General features: G+C 42.3%; 1 protein-coding gene and 1 non-coding gene across 16 annotated transcripts in view; both read left to right on the plus strand.

The window, feature by feature from the left end:
* The window catches only part of LOC119653637 (uncharacterized protein CG43867), a 466,832-nt gene that overhangs the window by 134,885 nt on the left and 308,470 nt on the right, over positions 1-23,477 (plus strand). The window lies entirely within an intron of this gene.
* Positions 2,817-2,910, plus strand: Trnay-gua. The gene is made up of 2 exons: positions 2,817-2,853; positions 2,875-2,910. It is a non-coding gene; the product is annotated as a tRNA-Tyr (tRNA).

Genomic DNA, 23,477 nt, shown 5'->3' on the forward strand with positions numbered 1-23,477 from the left:
GAGTAAGAGAAAGAAGGAATTTTGTATACTATCAAGTAAATATCTTGCTTGTTCTCCATAGGACACTACTGTATTAAAGTGAATAACCTTTGCACAAATGGAATCCAAATGTTGTCGCATAGCAAAACCACCATCAAACAAGTCGGGAAACCGGACGTTTTGTGTATTACTTTTATAAAGACAGTTGAGTGTGAATTTGTTACATTAGTATGTAACACGTAATATAAGCATATATTATGTAAGATTATCCACCCCACAAAATTTTGTGGGGCTAAAATGAACTTAAGGGAGGTTCTGCAGCCAATTACTGAAAATTATAGTAATATACTATTATTACCTTTATTTGAACAAATATCGGTATGGAAGGCAGCCTCTTGATTTTTTTCTGATTTTTCGGTTGGGCAGTGTCTGAGAATGGCCTTATTAAATAAATGACCATTTTCAACCCCCCGAACTCCCTGCCTGTCCAACAAATATCAAAACTAAAACCAGCTTCGGAAAGTACTAACCGAGACCTTTCATTTGATACCCCACATGACTATATTTGGTGAAAAAAAATGTACACCCTCCTTTTGCATGTATGGGGACCCCCCCTCCCCCCTTAAGTTCGACGTAAAAGGATGTAACTAACTGTATGCATGAGCATTCACAGTTGCCACCTTTCCACCAAATTTGGTGTCAATCGCTGCTACAGTCTCCGACAAAAATGCGTGTGACGGACAGACAGACAGTAAACCGATTTTAACACAAAACCTTAAAAAGGGCTGGGGAGAAATAGCTTCTTCATGAATGGAGTTTTAATATTTCACGGGAATGTCAACTATTCTCGCTAATTATGACGTCATCATATCGTTTGTATGGCTTAGGATGCTGTTAATTCGCACGAAATTGACAAGTTTAACTTCTTAACTTTGGTACTAATAGTTGGATTTTCATGAAACTTGGGACGCGTATGCACGATACTGCCCTCTATACCGGTGTAAAATTTAGTATTCCTAGGATGAACTCAAAGGGTTTTTTTTAGTCAATTTCTAAAAGTTGGTAATATACTATTTGTAAGTTTATTTGAGCAGATATCGGAGTGGGACATCTCTCGAGGCTTAGATTTCACATAAGTGTTTTTCACAAAACCTTAAAAAGTGGCTGCAGATAAATACATTCTTTATAAACGCGACTTTAATGTTTCACGCGAATGTCAATTATTCCCGTTAATTATGACGTCAGCATCCTATTTGGATGGCTTTGGAAGCAGTTAACTCGCGCGAAATTGCTGAGTTTGAACTTCCTGGCCGTCAATCCGGGCTTGGCGATGGTTTGGGCTAGCTCGCCGTGCTTCGACCACGATATTTTTCCCTTGAGATTTTCGTACGTGATCCACTTTTCATCAAATTTTTTTGACCGCCTTTGTTGCATTTTTACCTCTCAGATATTAAAAAATGTAAAATATGACGAATTTCTTCCTTGGTGGACTCCATTTTTGACGCGCTATAACTTGAGACTGCAACATACGATCATAAAACTGCCAAAAAGACACCTGTAGCCCAGATTACCGTCTTCAAATCGTCGTATAGTATGACCTGATGCGATAAGTACAACACAAGATATATTTAAGTGTCGCCATCTATTGAGAAAATACGACATTACTTTTTCCCCAACCTAATATTTTGAGGCCTGGATTTCATTTTTAGTTTGTGTAGTTTCCGAAAATAAGTCCTGCTTCACTTTAAGTGCGTACATTTTGATTCCTTACTCACGCACTTTGCAATTGGTGCCAAAACTAATGTCAGTTTCGGAAAGTACAAATCGAGACCTTTCATTTGATACCCTACACGACTATATCCGGTGAAAAATTTTTTTGAATCCCCCCTTTGCATGTATGGGGAGCCCCCCTTTAAACTCCACCTAGATGTATGCCACTCCCCGTATGCGTGGGATTTCATAGTTCCCATCTGTCGATTCGGATCGGCTTAGCCGTTTTTGAGAAAAGTGCTTGTGACAGACAGACAGACATTGAATCGATTTTAATAAGGTTTTGTTTTACACAAAACGTTAAAAAGCAGATTCTAGCATAAGATATATTGTCGATACCTGCATGAATAATTTGTATAACACAGAACTTATCAAATTTGAAACGTCCAGCTTCCGGTTACCCGAGTGGTTTTACCCAAAGCTGGAGCATTCTCTAGTTTTCAATATTCAATCTTTGAATTTAGGTAATTTTCAATTACAATTAACAATCGGCTCTGTTATATGCAATCAAATATACCAAAGAAGTTCTTTTTCCTAGTATCTGTGCACATCGACAAGTGACGGGCTGCATTCTCTCAGAGTTCGGTATTAACTGCTTTTTGAAACAAAATCCATCAAGTTCAAATTTTTTGTATACAAGTTCACCAGCTCAACACCGAAATCGTGTTCGAAACGTACACCTGTTTTCTACAGTTCGACGGCAGCTCATTAATCCCTCCACGTCTATATTCGTTGCCTTTGAACCACCAGAAAAGTTTCAGCAGCTATAGAATATCTCAAACGTGTTCTCTTCGTTCTTGCATCACAGAATTAGCTCCGGGTGTGGCAGACGAAAGTAAACCAAGAAAAAACATCTTCCGAATTGATCTCTATCCATTAACTTGTCTCTTCTTAGCCACCACTTGGCAACTTACTTGCACATCTGACCCAGAGTGAATTAATTACAAAACCAGATCATCGAGATACACATTCGAGCAGATAAAACGTTTCATTCATTGAACACTCCGAGTATGAGCCATTGAGGCAACTGTGCACTGTGTGCGGAAGCCAAGGAGAGACTCCCAGCACCGTCGATAGCTCAGTTGGTAGAGCGGTGGACTGTAGAGTGTCGAGAGAAATGCGGAAATCCATAGGTCGCTGGTTCAAATCCGGCTCGACGGAGTGTTCTTTTTGCAGTTTGGAGTCTTATAAATAAAGTGCATCAGATGAAATGGTGTCTGTAGGGGAAATGGTCTCGGAGAGGAAATTTTCTGAGTTCAGATTTGTTATAAATAATCATCCGCGTTTATTAAAATTTATTTTAAACGTTGAATGAGACTCGAAGGGGTAGGAGGAAATGGCGCTGACTGAACAAAAACCTGGTCAGTTTATGTAATTCAAAATTGTGCATCATCTCCCTTTTTTGTATACGAAATCGTTCCAGAGGACACTCCAAGTGGAAATATCGTTCCCGGACGATATTAGCGTCACTTCGCAAGTCATCAAGCAAAACTATTTGTCCTTTTTGTGTGTCAAACAGCATTTTCATAGGAACAGTCCGATTCAAATCATTCATCGAAATCGATTGCCATTTTTTGGCGCTCTCGTCCTGCCTTCCAGTTCCTTTTTGTCGTTATGGCCAGTCAGTGTTGAGGCAATTTATCAAAAGCCATTGACCATCGCCAACTAATCAGAGGCCATTAATCAACGATTACGCAATTACAGATCCTGTAGTGACTCCTGGAAAAAAATGTGGGTAGGTGCTCATAAGAAGAAATACCCCATGCGAATGGTATAGCTCACATAGACAATTGTGAACACGAGGAAGTTTGGGTGTTGACGCTTTTCAGGTTGCTAGACAGGAGAAACGCGTTCAGGCTGCCACGCGCTATCTGAATTTTTTTCACAGAATTAGATCGAGGACGAGAATGTCTGGAATTTTATTTGGAACATGAAATGTGCTGACTGTTGGAGATTTGTGGTGTACGAAGGGGGAGTCTATAGCTGCAAGTCACGAGACTCTGTCATGCGGCCGACATTAAGTTCCAATATTTTGGGGCTTGTTTTGTCGTTTGTTGTCGAGTTTGCTTCAAATAACAATATATCACGTTTGTCCTCTCATCGAATTGAATTAAATGCTGCAGATAACCAAAAAGGCATCACAGACGTACTCAGTGATGTGACATTTTCATCTTAATTGCGCATCTATCCATTCTGCTCGCTGACTGCAGCACCACCAGAGAAGTGAAGACCCCCTAGCGTATGCTGGCGAAAAATGCTAGTACGCACTTTTTCTCGTTCTCCAATTTTTACCCGATAAGATTACCACCATTCACTTCCCATCGTCTAGCTCCTAATCATTATTCGTTAAATATCTTATCTAATAGCCTTACTCGCCGACATAACGACTAATGCTTGCTTCGACGATTTTTCTCATTGACTCGAAACATTAATCGGCGGAGGGTGCACCCGCAAAGTCTTTACTGTGCCCCACCCTCATTTACAATTTTCCGGAAATTGTCATCAGCGACCATTATCCGATTAGGAATCAATCCATTGGCTTCGTGGTATGAGCTTAAGTACCTACAAGAAAATCCGTTGGGTTTTTTCTTCTATAGTAACGCATAGCCAGTATGATACGCAAGATACAATAAAAAGAGTGTTTTGAATATTCAAATAGACATTTTAGAGACGTTTTAGGCATTCCGTCGGTTTGGTGTGATGTGATTGCTGAGGGCGATGGTAATAAGAGTTGATGATGTATGATAATGATGGCAAGCGGGTAATGGTGCTATTTAGAAGCTATTGTCGAATCCTTTTTGGGAACTGCGTTGATTCAATGTTAAACGTAATCACATTATTCTCCTGACAAGAACACGAGGTTAAAGTAGATGAAGTGTGTGAGGTTAGAATAGGTGGAGCGTGTGATAGGATAGTAACGAAGTAAGATACTAAAAAATTCGCCAAAAATATGCAACGTGCGTTCGGGGTTAATCCGTCTATATCTATCAATTCTATTATCATTTGTCCGTTGGTATGCCTCGTGGGGATTCTGTCGATCATCTCAGCGGAAGTTTTCACATACATCGGCATGTGTGATAATATCTCGTCTCCGCCTGTATGGAGTTCCTAAACCATCCTCGCGTCCCTTCGTATGGATCAGGAAACGTTCCGCGAATGTTTTGTGGGTATGCATCCCGGTATAGGCATAGTTATGGGCAAACCAGGAGGTGGGAACAACATTCGTGGATTAAATTTCGCTACAGGATGGTAACCCAGAAATAAAATCAATCATGGAGGACCAGAGAAAAAGTAGAGTTAGAGTGCAGACCTTCAAAAACCCAGTACCGGCCGTTTTTAGAAGTGACCAAGCGGGCCTCGTTGATATCCAACGACCGTAGTGCATCAGTACCTTGACTACTGAGGCATCTACTATTACAAGCATATGGCAGGCACTAGAACTTGCTCTATCAACGGAACAAGGAGCTCGAATATTCGCTGAAGCGGGAAGAAATTTTGACCCCAAATCATCCGAGCTATGTAATAGGCCGCGACCAGTCTGGATTTGCCCTTTTCGCACTAGACAACAGGATTATTGAGCTCTTTGAATTGATCAAGGAACGTCGGAGTATTTATCAGAATATAAGATCCACGATAACATATAAGAGATTCAGTTGGCGTACCGAAGGCCCAGGATGAAAGAGAAGTGAAAGCGTCGAGCTAAAAAGGGAACTAAAAAGAGGAAACTCCAGAGAAGAAGTTACGAGAACGGTTAAACCCCGAAAAGAAAAAAAGTCTCAACTCTCAAAAAGTGGGGTAGGTGAGGAGGATGGCTGAAACCGGTGCTTTGGATGCCTTGGCTTCGGTCACATTGCGAACGCATGCACCAGTTCGAATGACAGGTCGAGGTAATGCGAGAAATGCAAATATCGCAAGTCGCAAAGCATACGCGGAAAAGACGGTGTAGCCATAATTAGTGAGCCACATCGTACACACAGTGGTGGTATTTGGGTCAAAGACGAAAAGAGCCAAGGAGCGCTATGGGCTTGCGTGCAACAAGCTTTGCAGGGAAGAAATGCTATGCTCCACCCACCGCTACACTTGCCGAGTATTAGCGGATGCTGACCGCTCTGCTCTAAACACTAGAGGACGTTGGCCGAAAAGTATAGTAGGATTATAACGGGTGGGAACTTGAATGCGGCTGCTGGGCAATGAATATGAGAGTATTCGCGGAGCTAGACATGGTAATCGTAGGTGTCAGGACCTTATACACTTTTAGAGGCGGGGGACACCAAAACCTTTGAGGGGGACACTTTCTCCGCGGCGCTTAAACCCGATATATCAGTCATCTAAATCACTCGATCGATGATGGAATCATGTGATGCTATGCTATACCAAGAAAGTGACTGTTTCCCAATAAGGAACCCAACTACTGGTAGAACAATGAAAATAATGAAGTTTGCGAGTCACATGTTTCCCGGCAGGGAGGCCAGAAACTTAGTGGAAAGCGCGATAGCGACGATTGACAGGAGGAACACAGGATTAAAAAGAACTGCCTCATTGTGCGATCATGCCGATATAAAAACCTAGGATTGAGTTAAAGAGTAGTAATGAAAAGGCTGACCTGCGCGCGCCTTCTGAAAAAGATTGTTTCCTCACCACCCAAACAGCAGAAGGCAAACTGCGATTCAGCTCAATGAGCATGTGATACCTTCAGTAACCGATGAGCTTCGGGATACATAGTGGGATCAACGATAAGAAGACCCTGGGCTGGTGACCTCCTTAACGGAGCTTTGACGCTGGCACTGAAGACCTTCCCACTTGGGGTTAGGGAGTCATGACTAAAAGAAGGAATATTCGCTACTAAAAAGAGGGTACGGTTGTCGACTTCGCGGATGACCTGGCTGCAGTTACTACAACGAAGCACTCATAAGATGTGGAGGTCTATGCTGCGGAGACAATAAGAGCGATAAATTGCTGTCTGAAGATAAAAAGGTAAGGTGATATAGAAATTACATTCACATGCGAATCTGTAAAACCGATAAGCCGAATGTACATCTTAAACCCCGTAACTTAAACGGGAAATGTTACAAACAAAACCGGCGAAATGAGATTATAGCGAAAATGGCTGATATAGTCCCCCTTGTATCTAAACGTTGCGTTGCTGTGAATTTGTCTCCAAGGTCAGATATTTTTAAGGTTTTGTGTGAAGCAAAAATTGGTTTACTGTCTGTCTGTCTGTCTTTTTTTTAATGGATGGAGGTGGAAATCTTAGAAAGACACTGCCGCGCTAGGTTGCAGCAGCGTGTGGGACTCTAACCGACTGACACCTACCCCACTTTCTGCTTCTTTCTTCCCCGTGGAACCGCCGCCAAGTATTACTTCGCGGGGTGGACTGCGCTTTAAGCGACTAAGCCTTGCGTTCTTTAAGTCCTCCTTGCGCGCTCCGCTTTTCCAAGTTCCTCCTGTTTTCTTTTGATTGCGGAGTTCACCGTACACCAGTTTTCCTCCGACTTCAACATTTCCTCGACGATGTTCTACGGGCTTAGGTTGGTTTTCAGGAAGTCTTCCAGACTCCTCCTCTCTGAGAAAAATCGTGGACAGTGGAACATAACATGCTCCGGGTCCTCAGGTGTGCAACCACATTCAGGACAAAAGGGAGAATAATTCAGCCTGAATTAGTGCAGATATTTCCTGTTACCACCATGTTCTGACAAGAATTACGTCAGATGGTAGTTAATATCGCAGTGTGGTCGCTGGATCCACTCCTCCATACTGGGAATTAACGTGTGGGTCCAGCGACCCCTCTGCGAGTCGTCCCACCGTTGCTGCCACTTCTCCAGCGACTCTCGCCTTGCCGCCTTTCGGACCCCACAGCTCTGTAGTACTCCTGCGGTGACAGTGTACTGTTTGGATCCCTTATCCGTATCGTACCAAAGTGTCCTCTCCGAAAGGTAACTGTCGAGGAGCTTAGTCAAATAACTAGGGACACCCGTTTTAGCCAGTGAGCGTTTTGTCCACTCCCAGCTAGCGGAATTGAACGCATTTTTTATGTCCAACGTCACCACGGCACATCATTTTTTTGACAACATCGCGTTTCGAGCCAGTTTCAAAACAACGTCTACGGCTTCGATCGTTGATTGGGTTTGTCCATCCGTCGTCGTTCCGATTGTCCATCCTTATATTCAATGATAGGGAGCAGTGAATTCTAGGTAACCCTTTCGAACATCTTTCCTGCCGTGTCGATGAGGCAAATCGGTCGGTATGATGATGGGTGTCCTGGGTGCTTATTCGGCTTCGGGAGCAAAAATAGTTTTGGCCTCTTCCACCGGCCGGCGAAAACTCTTTCTACCATGCATGTTTCAAAAATGCTGATAAACCACTCGGGTCTCGTCTTGATAGCGAATTTAAGAGTGCTATTGGGAACAGCATCCAGGCCGGGTGCTTTGTTATCACCAGTTCCCCAGCAAATTTGCGCAAATTCCTCCTCAGTTCCCGCAGGTATGGTGTAGACCTCCAATGCTTGCTTGTGTTGTCTGCGCTCCCCTTTATCCGGGGGGAAAAGCGCCATCACGATACCGAGCAGAAGATGCGGGCATGTCAGTTGTGATGTTCGCCCTCTCATATTCTTCATAACCATCCTGTACGCTGTTCCCCAGGGGTTTGATCTGCCTCTGCAAAGTTCCTTGAAGCATTCTCGCTTGTTGGTCCGTATAGCCTGCTTAAGCCTACCTCAAAGGTTCACCTATACTTGCCATTTCTCGTCGAAGTCCGGTCTTCCTCTAGATCGTGGTTTCCAGCTCCGCGGCAACGCACATCGCCGCGTGGCCCATATTCGATCTGGAGGAAAATTTCCTGGTGGTCGCTGTGAGTATAATGCTCACTGACAAACCATGCCATTCTTTTCGCCAATATGGTACTCACATATGTCAGATCGACTATTGAGCCCGACTCTGTCCCACGAAAAGTGGAAACATTTCCCGTATTGGCAAGCACCAAGTCTAGCTCCGCCTCAGGCAGGATATGGCCCCTGGTGTTCGTAGTGCGACTGCCCCAATCCACGGCCCACGCATTGAAATCATCCCCTATGATCTTAGCGTTTCGACTTCTTGCATCTAAGACTAGCATATCTAGCATTCCTTCGAATTCTGTTATCGTCGCGCTTGGTGGAGCAAATCAACTATATATATAGATACCAGCTATTTTTGCCCTGACGAATCCAACTTCTGGAAACCGCATCACTTCTTGAATGGCTTGATTTCCACATGCCCATATTGCCGCCTTGCAGCTGTATCTGCAGTCCAGGCATCGCCCTTATTATTGCGATAATGCTCGCTGATTATGGCAGCTTCGATTCTCTTCTCATAGTTGATATGTGAGAGAAGGTCTTGCGCCGGTTGAGGTTGACTTGTATCAACCCCATTTCTTTGCTGCATTCAAGGCTCTCCTAAACACTGGGCATCTGCTACTGCCTGCAACATACCGACAGTCGACGCCCTTTTTCTCCTTGCAAAGCATGCATTCAGGCTCAGCGTTACACTCCCTGAACATATGACCTTCTCCTCGACATTTTCTGCAACTTTTTGACCTGTCGCGGTCACTGATGCATTTCGCCGCTATGTGGCCAAATTCCGGGCATCTAAAGCAGCGCTTGAGGGACACCTGCTCCCTGAATCGGCAAACGACCCTACCTATTTTGACTTTACTAGCTACCAGCAGTTTGAACGCTGCTTCAGCTGTTAAGCTTATAGTTGCCGGGGCTGCGGGGTCCGGTTTTTCCGACTTGTTTAAAGGTTTGTTGGCCAATACAATGGGATTCCACTGGATTTTATGTCAACATAAATCAAAACAAGACCATTCTACTTGCAAGTAGAAAAGAGAAAGCTGGGTAAACATAACACAGCAGGGCACAGGTGTGGCTGCCGAGACTACAGTTTTGGAAATCATCCCATCGATGGGAGACATCGTTGATCTTTCGTACTACAGGACAAACTTGAAACCCTGAAACTAAGCAATCTAAAAATGAAAGTAATGGAAGGAATAACTCGTCATCATCCTTAGAAACGAAACGAAATGAAAATTCAATATGCAGACTTTGCAGTGAAAAGCATCAAACAACCTACCACGTCAATTGACTTCGACCGCCCTCTTACAAGATTAATATACCACCTGCAGAATAACAAACTCTGAAGGAGGGAGGCGTTATTAGTACCTGGTGAAATAGCTCCTGAAACTCGTGAGTACGATAGGTTTTTTCATATAAATGAACTTTGACAGTGCATACAATAACACGGCAGACTTCGGTATGGGACAATATAACCCAATCTCACCCAAAGCACTCCTATGTATATACACACCATAATCCCTTCAATTACTTCTTCTTTTCCATGATATTGTTGTCTATTTCGGGTATTCACTTCACGAATAGAATGCTCTCAATGTTGACTCGGGATCCTTGTCCGGGAGTACTTTGGATACCATTTCACGTGGTCTCAAGTTGTCGGTTCCTCGAAAGCCGGCTCATCAGAGCTTCAGAAGCTTTCTCACATTTGTATTTAAAATTTCCGGTTTCTGACATGTTTCGCACAAGTTCCTCTTTTTCTTCTTCAGCCTTGGAGTAAGCCAATATTGTATCTGAATGTCATATTCATTCTACCTTACATTGGGTTCTGATCTAAGTTCGTTTGCTTTGGTACAGGTCAATTGCCCGATCGTTCATCTTCGACCCTCTCAAATTGTTTTCCGATTTTATGGTCAAGAAAACCGTGCAAATTTTTGACATCAAGTTCAACTTGATTTTCTTTGTGTCGTCGTCGATCATAAAAGCGATTAGCTTTTTAGATTTAAAACTAGGAAATGTTTCTAGCATATGAGATTTGTATCTTCCAATTCTAGTTATCCAAGCCATAAATTTGTTATGTTAAGGAAACAAAGCGTAAATTGGGGGTGAAATTCAGAAGCATCACGTATCGCGATTGCAGCATCCAAGTTGGAGTTTCCCAAGGCAGCGTCCTACCAACTGATCCTAACCCGGCAATTTCAACCTTTGCAAATAATACTGCCATTCTGAACTTTAGGTCAGGTTGTATAAAAAAATTTGCAAATCCACTTAAGATGAATTAAAAATTTGCTTACAAATTTTAGAATTCCTGAGGGAAACTAAGTGTTTTTCCGTTATTTTCACCCTGAAACGACAAAAATGCGTTAAGATCTCAGCCAATGGTATCATGATCCCTCAACAGATACCTTTGCTACAAAGCTAAACAAACGAAATTCAGCTCTGGGGTTTAGCGTGCACATCCATCTAAGTTGCCGCAGAAATCCCAGCCAAAGGTACTACGAATGATCACCGGTCCACCTTAGTATATGAAAAATATATACACCCAGAGAGACCCGAAAATTGGGACAATAAAAGAACAGGCTCCTATTTACGCCTTCGGAAATCCCCCCGAAACCGAAGAAAAGAAGATGGAATGTTGCCTTAAACTTAGCAGACTACCCCATAATTGTCTGAAGTGAGTTTACTGCGATGATATCTACACTTTATCGACCAAACTTTCAGGTGCTCTCTGAGGCGTGTCCAGGGTTATTTCAAACATTATCTTTGTGGCGACAGGAAATATGGAAATACCGCTCCAGTTATCAGAATTTCGACAATCATCCCCTTTTACAAATGTGTGGAAGCAGCAATTCTGCAGAGACGAAATGTGCCACATGGAGATCGTTAAAACCAATGTATTAACTCTGCTTCAGGTCGTCCATGGAAAACATAATTCCGTTCCTGTTTGGAGAACCAGCTTTTATTCGTATGTCTTTTTTTTGTGGAGTAGGGTGGGTGAATGCCTTTAGGCACAGAGTGTTGGACCTCACGACGGTACCTCGACTACTATACCAGAGAACTAGCGTGCAAACAGTTGACATATTAGTTCGGGCTAGCCCTTCCCCTCTCCCAACTCAGGCAGCTTTCAAGTCTTGGAATTGCGTTCACTATCGGTAAGGAGTTTGAAGCAGGGAGTTGTTAGTGCAAACTCCTTCCCATTCGGTCTGTCCACCGGCCGAACTCAATTTTCTTTCCAACAATACGAATTCGGGCGTAATATGCAAAACCACTCAATTTGACAATTTTGTCTGGAGAGGGCTCCTCTGTGTCTGCATAAAGCTGCTGATGAAACCCATCCCACCTTTCACAATAGAAAAAGGTCCGTTCGGGATCGTCCGCCACATTATTACAGAACACACGAACAGAAGATTGTGCTTTCCCAATCTCATGCAAGTCAGACTCAAAACCTATCCTGTACCTCTGGTACTTTTTTCGCGGTGAAGAAACTCCTACGGGTCACGCTTTCCGTGTTGGTAGCTACCAACGGCTCCTTAAGTTCATCAATCCGTCTCCACGTTTCCGCAGTCAACCAAGTCTTGGGACGTTGCTGAATAATTCGTCCGCACCAGAGATAACAGCACATTTAGTAGCGCAGCGCCCTCTATATCGGAAATCTCTGTTTCTGCGCAACAATATGCAATTGTGATGCTTCTCAATCTGATTCTACGAGTGCTAAATTCTGTAGCCACGGAGCATTCGCACATTCTGAATATGTATTGTGTTCCTGATTATTATGTGAAAAATCATTCGAGTCCAAAAGTTTTGAAGGATTTTACGTTGACGTTCCTCTCCATTGTCAAAATATTTGACTTCAAGGTATCAAATGTGTATACCACTTCAATCAATCCAACCACTTTGATAAAATTGCTGCGTGTGAAATCATCGCCAGGACATCTACTCACTCCACTTACGTGCCATACGACGTATTTACCAGAACCATCGATTCCTCTCACTTTACACAACACAAAAAATCGATGAACAAAATTACCACTACACTGTAATTCAGGCTCCACCATTTCGGTTCAATGTCATTTTCTTCCGACAATGGCCAACGGCTCCTCGGGGGTAATTGATTTACCGGATTTTACATTTTCCAACGATAGTATGACGTAACTTAAGGACCAAGGCTGCCCGAAAATCTTGTTAAATGTACTGGGAGAACCGGAATCAATAAGGATCAATAAGGAAGTCTTGTTTTGGATCCAGGATATTGAATTTAAGGATAGTATTCGCTTTAAATTAGTTCCAGATGTTGTTTTTCGAAAGTATGACAAAGTGCCAGATTTCGAGAGTGAAATTCTTGAATATTAAGGACATAAATTAGAAGGCTAGCACTTGGTTGGGATTTTGGTATTTCGAGCGTGACCCCCCATTGAATTGTTTTTTTGTCGTGCTTTCTCTTGTTTTCTGCTTGTTTTGTAGTAGTTAGATTGCCAGTAAGCCTATCATTTTATTGTTCCGGGAGTCCTGTAGTATGATTTCGGGACTATGTGTAGTTTACATGTTGCGTGTATTGTTGTTATCGATTGCATAAGCAAAGACGTATTTAGGTGACCAAAAGCTTCTATTTATCTCATTTGTCAAATTGGGACTTGGTACTGTAAGGACTTATAAAGGCCGTTATGAACATTCTTTGCTCTCCTTTCCCTATTAGGATGTCTAAATGCTTTCTAATTTTCAAAGGAATATCATTAAACTGTTTCTGTCCTTCACATTTCGCACTCGTGAAGCTCCAGCTGAACCAGGAGACTTTTCCATGTGATTTATCTTAAATCGAATCACAATAGTTTTGAATATGAATGTATTTTCAGGACGTGGTCGCAAGTGTACTCGAACTTGTATCTTTCAAATTTCACAGTACTTGGACCCACCACGTCTGTCGTTTTCGGAAAGGAGGATGCGCCATTCTGGAGTTGGAACTCTTGCTGCCTTTGATGCGGTTGTCTGCTGCAGAACTTCATGCATGTCGATTTGTATATGTCATCGAAGTTTGAAATTTCAATTAAGTAAGTTTTTGTGGGTTTGACATCCTGCTTGCTGAACCATTGGATTTGCCAAGCATTCGTTGACTTTGCAATATTATTGGTTTCCCTCTATCCTATTTCCGTGTATTATTAAAGGACACATACTTCATACAGAGAAGTAATATCTGGGCAATTGAAAACCGCAAAACATGTCAAAGGACGTTGGTCAAATTGGGTTAGATTCTCCAACGTCACCTATTTTTATATGTTGTAATGTATATTTGTACTATTTATATTTTTAAATATTCCTATTGTCATTCGTTCAAATACAATCAATTGAGGAAAACGGTCTACTCTGAGGGTTTAACTTTGACTTTACCAAAAAGGTGTCACCTTTCTCCATAGTTGATGAAACTTGTCTTGAGCAAATGAGGAGCACAAGGTTTGAACTTACTTCGATTTAGATTCTAGATTCGGATCCTGCGATAGTTGGACCAAATATTTCAAATTCACACCGCTCTCCCTTCCGTCCGTATTCTCTTGGGTTTATATTATTCCGAATATGTCTTCGGGTTCGACATTCGATGGAAAGTTTTGAAGTTCGTTGTAAATATGGCAGGAACACAGAACACCGAAGCCTTGGACCAGCAGCAAGAGAATTTCTCGCGTATCCCATACATCGCCGAAGCACCGAACTTTCCCAAAAATAACTTAAACAATGACTTTGTGAAATTTCATCGCTACAACGACGAGTGTGAACTTGGAATCTGTATTAAACCCAATTTAAGGCAATCGCTGTATGGATAATGTTTCTGTGGATAATGACTTTCGAAGCATTCTCCCTGAATGGTTCTCGATTTTCCCTGCACCATGAATATACAACGTGTGGTGCGCTCCACACAGCCACTAGGATAATATTCTGCTCGGCAGGAGAATTACTCACCGTAGCCAACGTGATGGGATGAAGGATGAAGGAAGTCAGTCCCAGGCGATATTATGTGAAATGGATTTTCTCTAGGAGTTTGATAATATTCAATGTTTAATGGTTTTCGGGTCGTGACGATGAATATTAAAATTTTCTTAGGGAAATTCATTGTTTGAAGGGATAATGATTAATTGGAAACCGTTTTTGGAAATTCGATCTGAGAAGATGGCGAAAATTACGAACATGTAAGGTTGAGGGATTACGGCTGGAAAATTTAATGAGGCAAAGTTCGCAAGTCTGTATTTAACCGTTGCGTTGTTTGTGTATGCTTGGAAATTCAGCCTTTGTTCAATAAGTGGAGGCAGGCTACATTCTTGTATGTATTCCTGTCTTTGTGCGTGAGTTTGGAGCTCTATCGATATAAATTTACACATACCTTTAGCAAACCCCTACGATTAAAATGGGACACATGTCGAATTAATTACTGCCTGAAAAACAAATGGACATTTCCTGCTTCGAATGCACAATTATATACTCGAGAAACAAGGTGAACCAACAAGGAAGGAAAATAGGAGTTTTGTTCGATCCTGGGTTACAGCAGCTGAAACACATTTCTGTAAGCCGCCAACGATAGCGCATATTCGTGATTGATTGTTGTATTCAGAGGTTACTGGCAACCATATTGGTTAATAATAATATTCTCAAGGGATGTCTACAAAGTATAGTATTTCGTTTAAACCTGTGACCGACAGAAACTTTACTATATTCCCTACTTCAAAATGTTTCAACCTTGCATCTGTTGCAAGTGCCGGACACTGTCCCAGAACATGTGTGGAGGTTTCATCAATCTCCTCACAGAATCTATAAATAGTGTACTTAGATATCCTTAGCGTCCCCAGTTGATAGTTTAGCCTGCAGTGACCAATGAGTATTTTCGCTATGATCCGGGGGCTCGTCTTGGTGAGGTTTAAACAATTTTTCGAACGCTTGGATTCGTATCCCTCCGAGTATTCTGGACTGTTCCATTCCTGGTAGGTTCGCGCAGTATAATTGAATTTTTCAACGTAATAGCCATGAACCTTTTACCAACTCCACAGCATGCCTCTGGCTCTTTCTGCCTCCTTTCGTGACCAACTAGTCCGCTACCTCATGGAATCTTAACCCAATGTGTCCTGGAACCCAGAATATCCAGACCCTATTGAACGAGCCGGGGGAGTTCAGTCTGTTAAGGCATTCCCATACCAGTTTGGAGTTTGCCTGGTAGGACCTGGCCTTTATAGCCGCTTGGCTGTCAGTTAGAATAGCCATGTTCTGTCCCTATAATTCCTTCCGAGGTTGAAGGAGGCACATCTGTATATGGTGTACATTTCTACCTGAAGTATGCTACTATGTTTACTCATTAGTTCAAAGTGCGGTTTCCTTGGACCAATGATCCCAGCGCCTGCTCCCTCCGCCGTAGGGGATATGTCAGTGCACCAGGTAATCAATGGCTGGTTTAAATCGTATGTCAATGCCACGCTCTCGCAGTTTGCCCTGCCGGTCTAACGTGTTTCACACTCCTTATCGAAGTGAAACTTCGTTGTCGTTATCCGCTGGTGTCGGTAATTCAGGATGCCACTTAGAAAGAATATCAATTTCCCTTCACTTTGAAGATCGCCCTCCTTTCCTGTATTTGTATGTGCATATGAAGAAATATCAATCCCAGAAAAACCTCTAGAGATCCCGTTGGCGCATAGGTGCAGTATTTTCAGGGTACATTCCGATTTTTTCTCTACTATGGACCTGCAAGTCATCAGAGCCCTTAAGGGTTTCCGACATATATTTAGTGTGAGTCCCAAATATTTAACCTGTGTTAATCGTTTTACCTCCATGCCATGTAATCTAATGGCTCTCGCGTGATCCAGCTTGGGCTTCCTAGTAAATGATACTATATATTTTGTATTTTAGTAGTAACTGATTCGAGATCCGGTTTGAATTCTGCCACATAGGGTTTCCTAATGTTTTCCTCCACACTACTACAACCTTAAGTACTATTCATGACCAGTTGATACATCTATTTGCTTGCTCTCTAACATTCCACCCATCCAGAAGGCCAGGGTATCTCGAGTTCATCCCCGAGGATCCAGTACTACTTGGATAGCCCGAGATCTCGAATTAGAACCTCTGAAAGACATATGTATCTTAGGTTTCTTTTGAGAATAATGCAGGGTCTCTAGGTACACCCAGGATTCTTAAGCCAGCACTAATGTTATCCTTGGAACTTTCCCTTGCAATTATTGTGGTTAGAACTTTTGCATAGGGGCAATATCTATGGTAGGAAAAGAAGACGAGACCAGGACGCCAGACAGCTTTTAGGGATATCGAATTGGTGGACCTCGATGCAAAACCGGGATGCCTGGATTTCCTTATTAAGGCAGGCCTAGACTGGATACCGGTTGTTGAGCCGTTGATGATGATGATGATTTTAAGTGTTTCGCAATAGAGCTTACTTGTAGGGGCAACAACATTAATTTTTGGTCGATGCTGTCCGTTTTCTTTCTGAAGTCGCCTAATCCCGTTCAGTGTAGCGTTCCACTTGCGTATCCCACTGGCCCCCTATTGCTCCAATACCGCATTCAGAGCCTTTGATTAGCATTTGTCACTAACGCGAACTTCTTATCAAATAGTGCATATGCCAAGAGGGATCGCGAGACAAGTTTTTCCTTTCGACCTTTCAAAAGCATACTCGCAATCTTCATTCCATTCGAACTTCACTTCTTATCTCACAAGTGAATTAATATGAGCTGCTCGAAAAGCCCGGTGGACAACCCAAGGAATGAATTGACCTGCTTGGGTTTTTTGGTAGTGGGATTTACTGCATTTTTCTGATAGTGTGGGATTGAGTCTACTTCCATCTTCTAAGTAAACGTGAGTAAGTCACCTCCTTTCACAGAAACTGGCAGTTAGCGGCATCTTTAACTTGGCTTCATGGAATCGCTGGACTATCCCTCCCAACGCTTGGTTGTACTCATCCAGGTTAACAGACGCGACCACATCATCTATAAAAAGCATTTCACGCGCTCTAAGCCGGACAGAGGGCAGCAAAAGCTGAAAAATTACGACAGTTTTAGTACCAAAAGAAAACCTCTTAAACTGCAGGGGTGGATACCAAAAACTTAATAGAAATTAACCCCCTGGTCGATAAGCATTAGTGATATATTTGTTCCAAAGTGTATAGAAAAATATGTTGAATTCTCAAACTAATCAAATACATAACCAGGCCGCGGCAATGGGTACGACGTAGGTACCACTTTACCCAAAATGATTGGAGAGTTGTATGGACGACTCAATTATACCGCCTCCCAAAAGTTTATTTACACTTGCCGACGATGACCAACCCGGGCTGTATTAAACAAAATGGATAATTCAAAGATCTTTTCCTGCCTAAAAGCTAAACTAATGTCCCCCATTTCTGATTCCCCTCGAATGAAACTTTCTCAGTTTCCAAATTTCGAAACTGAACTGTCACGGGTTTTTGCTTCCTCCTACAGCTTACCTGCCGCTATTCCTCTATCTTAAGCTAGAGCTCCTTAAACCCTGAGTAAACACCTTCTTATCTTTCATTACTCATTTCGCCTCTTCATGTCGACAAAAATTCACCGTAGAGTCTTTATTAAGTGACGAACGAAATATTTCCACCTCAAGGGCGTTTTCTTCAACTTCGCCACTTGCTTTCTCTCTCCTCGGTGAATATTTACTTTCTCTAACATGACGGATATCAATCTGTTCGTGAGCCTTGGCGACACTGCTAAAATCCTCGAAAAGCAATCAATGATGGCACGGGTCTATAGAAACTCCCAACCCAAATTTCCGTCATACAAAGGGCACCGTGTTTTTGGCAATATTAACATTATCATTGCGGTATCTTAAACCAAATTGTTTTGTACATGTGCCTAGGATTTTCCAATCTTCCCCAAAGAACCCACTATTCGCTATTTACCCTATTGTATAGCAATAATAATATCGTCATATTCGACATAATCCGAAAGGAACTCTGCTGTGAGACGCAAAATTACTCTGAGGAAATTGTCCGAAGGGACCATCACTGAAATGCGAAGAATTCAAAACCGTTGGCACTCGTTTTATAGCATATGGCGTCTGCTTTCGCCTGTTCCAACATTTTGAAGCTTCTACCCACCAAACGCCCTCATATATTATGATTTAATCACTTAGGGTTATTTTCATATCCTTAATCATCCTACAGTTTGATGAATTTTTACTGAATTTGAGAGCCGCTTTCTGCTTTTCTGGCAATAGCTCTTAAAACTCCGTCACCCAGTCCAGAAGTGCAAATAAGTCCTGAAACGGCGAATGAGGATCTCTCCTCCGGAAAAGAAAGGATGAACTTTATCACTATATCCTTGACTTTATCGAGGGCGTCCTTCCGGGGGCGGGGCTATTTTCCTTGTCTCCCTTTCGGTCCTAACATGCACTTCAATTTCATGTGTTCTCGATAAAGGGGCATCAACGTTTCCTGTTTCACTCACACTGGCACTTTCCCCCCCTTAGTTACGTGAAAGTTCTTCCTTAGTCAACCCGTTGGTCATCTAACCTCATAAAAACCACGGAACATCACAATACTAACAGTAATGGATAAGGATTCATTTATTTGCAGAGTCGGTATGTAAAAACGGTAACATACATTAAAGTACCCACTCAACACAACATTATCTTTAAAAAAAATCTAAATGTTAATATATTTAATACAAAATAAAAATAACTAAGAAAAAGAAAGCGCCTTCCTGACACCGGCTGCGTCGAAATGTTGTGAACTCCAAATTCAAACACTATATTCTACTTAACTTCAACCTTAATCTAAAAATCAACATGGTTGGCTCAAAACTTAGATCAGTATCACATTGCGGAATATTATCCTTTGCACAAAAACCATTACCAACCATATTTGGCTTATTATAATTCAAAGTTTGGACTCTCTACTAGATATCGGTTACTGAATTGCCAATGGCAAGTCACCTCATCTTACTCGCCATTGTAAGCGATTTTTTGAAGTGTGTTTCGGTTTTCTTCAGGTCCTCCCAAGAAGTCTGCGCTGCTGTATATCATGTGGCCATCTCTTTATTGTGTAACCTACTCACTCCCACTTTCGCCCTCTGTACACATTAGCGAGTATGTGGCCCGTATTGACGAACGCTTCGAGTAACAGTTGTCACATCGTCACTTTGTGAATGACGATGTTTAAATCAAGGTCCGTGAAAAGAAACGCCTCTATCACAAGTTTCTCGACGATAAAACAGTCGTCAGTTGGCAAATTTATAAGAATGCCAACAGGGAAGTAAAGAAAGCGATCGCTGTAACCCGAGCGGCCCATTACAAAAATCTTTACGATAAACTGGACACTCGGGATGGCAAGAGAGGTCTGTATCGACTTGCCAAAAGCCGAAACGCACTCAGACAGGATACCGAACACTTCTGTTGCGTTAATGACAAGAACGATACCTTGCTTACCAACGGTTGAGCCGCGACGGATAGGCGCGAGAATATTTCGAGCAGATTTAAACTGAAGAATTTGCGCATCCTCCACTTGCACAATCATTGCCGACATTTCGAGCAGTTCCTGCTGTCAGCGTAACTGAAGTCGAGGAGGCAAGAAAACGAATGAAATCGGGGTAAGCAACAGGAACTGGCGACATTGCATCTGAGCTCTGGAAAGCGAAAATCTGGCTCCAGAAACTGCGGCTCAGTGAATTCTTTAATCGAGTTGCTCAAAAAAGTAGAACACCATCTGACTGGCAAGAAAGTACCACAGTTCCAATACGGAAAAAGAATGGTAGTCCAGCAGAATGTTCAAATTACTGTCCGATCCGGTTACTTTCCCATACCTTGAACATTTTTTAACGCATTCTTGACAATCGTATTCGTGAAATAATTGAAATAACCTTAATTGAAGCCGGATTTGTCAAGAACTGTGGAACTACTGACACAATACACGCTGCGCGGTTACTCATGGGGAAACACTGTGAAAAGCATCGCTCTCTTTACATTGTATTTCTTGATCTTGAGAAAGCGTTTGACCGTGTGCCACTCGAACTCATCTAGTATGTTGTACGACAACACTTAGTGCCAGAAGAATTCGTGCGCTGGATTCAATTGCTCTACCACGATCCGAAAAGTAAAGTTCGAAGTGTGGCGGATGTATCAAAACCGCCTCGTGTCTCTGTTGGTGCTCACCAAGGAAGCCTTCTCACCACTCCTCTTTGTTCTTGCTATGGCCATCGTCACACGAAACATCCAACGTCCAGCTCTATACACTGCTTTATGCAGATGATGTTTTCCTAGCGTGTAATACCGAAAATGATCTCGAGCAACTTGTCCAAAAATGGAACCTTATGCAACACGATCTCAGATCGAATCTAAATAAAACTGAGTTTTTGACAACCGATCCCCATGATACAGGAACAATTGCAGCGGAAGTGACCTGCGATGAGCGATTTAAATATCTTGGGTCAATGCTATCAGCAAATGGAGAACTGCGTTATGGAATTGCTTCACGCAGTAACGTAACCAGGGTGAAGCCGGACGAGCCGACCTCGCTTGTAAACGGGACAATCGCTGAAGAAAAACGAGAAGTTTGAACTTAATCGTGGTGTTAAAGTATCTGAATTCAATGCTCTCCCAATTAATGCAGAGAGAAAGAGTACGATGAACAGGCAGACTGTGAACTGTGCCTACCTCCTTCTTCAAATTCAGACTCATTTGGCCAAGGACTCGGCGAGAGCAACCAGATGTCATTGGTGTAGTGGAGGTGTTTAAAGAAAAATGAAAACATCCTCTGGACCTCTCCACGGCCTCCAGCCAAGGCAGCATGCAGTACGTTACCGATAACGTGGAGGAAAAGTATTGCTGTTTAAGTGTAACCCCTCTTGATTTTGGGCTTCATATTCCTCTGAAATTTAGCTTTCATGCAACATGCTCTCCGGAATGACCCACCTTTATAGAACAATCCAAGTAGACTCCCTGGCCAATTTTTCAAAGGCCTTCTCGGATTCAAGAAAGAGTTCAATGTGGCAAACATTCAAAACGAGTGCGCTTCTATGGAATCTTCAACATCATCCTGTTCTTCTATTCACTGGGAAAGATATCCGATTCCTAAGATTTACGATGGTAACGCTGATGGTCCTTTTCGAGGCCGACATTATCAACCCTTTTATACGCACATTTAAGTATACTTTTGATCGCGGTTTAATTGATCTGATTAAAGTCTCGTTGCCGGTCAGTAGAAACCCAACGTTCTGCAACCAATCCTGCACACTTTCCTCATGACTGAAGGTTGTGAACATTTTCAATTAGAAGGTGTCAAAATTTCATTGGTCCCTTCGGCCCTTCAGTAACTTAAAATTTCCGAGAGCATTCTATGATACGTTTCTTGGATACTTCCATAATATAAATACATAATATGTGTACATATAAGCTTTTCATATCTAATTTTCTTTTCCTTTCAGGTGAGTAAATGCACTACAACTTAAAAATGAACTTATGATTTTAGCAAAAATACCGAAGGTAATGAAATTTATATTTACGACTATAGTATTCTTAAAATTCCTTTTTAAAATTTTCCTGTCCATAAGGTCAATGTCACGTATTGTACAAAGGCTGGGAGGACATTTTCCGTATTACATTTTTCAGGAACAGATTTTGCATTCTCACTAAAGTGAAAGGAGCTTTTCCACGACTACTTAAGTTCCCAACCACCGAGTCTTATACTTTCAAGGCCTGTATACTGTAATATTTCTGAGATCGGTGATTTCTGCTTTTCTATTTTGACTATGTCTAGATGGCTTAGTAGTTAGAGCGCTAGGCTATCGTACCCCAAGTGCTTAAGCCATGCAATGCTGACCACATTGCCTCGTACAACGCTACTAAGGCAAATTGTTCGACCTCTCTTCAGGCTCTTCAATCCGACTCAACCAGCCTCCCTCTCTAAATCTAGAGCCATTTGGACATGGACATGAAAAATATTGTTTAAAATGTTATCACTATTGTCGAGGTATTTGAGTGAAAGTTTCATAGTAAATTGAAGCCCCCTATGTGCTTCGGACTAGGTAGCATGATCAGCAGGATCGATGATGAAAAGTAGTAGTACTTATTGACGACATAATACAGCCCTGAAAGATTCAGCTTTGGTTTTCGAACTCCCCCAAAATTTTCCCTCGACTCAAAACGAGACATATTGTTTCGTCATATGCTGCTCTGATAATAGCTTTTGGATTCGCCTCTCCCACGCAGAATACTTCAGATGCATTCCTTGTTCACGCTGTTTAGAAATCAATGAAGAACGAATAAAATGCGTTTCAAATTTTGCACTTTTTTTCAAAATGGACCGTACCGTGTTGATATGGCCAGTGCAGGGGATTCGAAGCGCAAGCCAGGTTAAGTTTAGCTATAGTCTTCGCGGCGGCAGAGATCCGAAAGATAAATCCAACTCGAACGCATGGCAATCGCTACCCTTTTTAACTGATTTTCACGACAAACAGGGATTGCTTTGAATGAATTTTAAATTCTCAACTCACAAGGTAGGTGCTACTTCAGCGAAGCATTGATTTGCCGGTTTAATAACAAATACTATTAGTACAAATGGCTGTCATCCAAACCATCATCCTCATCACCGAACAACCGACATCCGATCTAGGCCCACTTTAGTGAGGAACTCCAAGACCCATCAATTCGATATCCCCAAAAGCTGTCTGGCATCTTGACCTACGCCATCACTTCATCTCAGGCAGGGTAGGCAATAGCTTCTTATTTACCATAGATATTGCCCTTCATAGATTTCGTCATTATGTAGGCTACGGAATCGTCCATCCTCATGTAGGGGGCCAAAAATTCTTCGGCGGATTCTTCTCTCGAATATGATTTAAGAGAGTTAAGAGCAGTTTGTCCTGTTAAGAACCCAAGTCTATACATGAGGACTATCAAGATCATT

This window comes from Hermetia illucens, chromosome 4 (assembly GCF_905115235.1).
Source record: "Hermetia illucens chromosome 4, iHerIll2.2.curated.20191125, whole genome shotgun sequence".
Taxonomy (NCBI): Eukaryota; Metazoa; Arthropoda; class Insecta; order Diptera; family Stratiomyidae; genus Hermetia; species Hermetia illucens.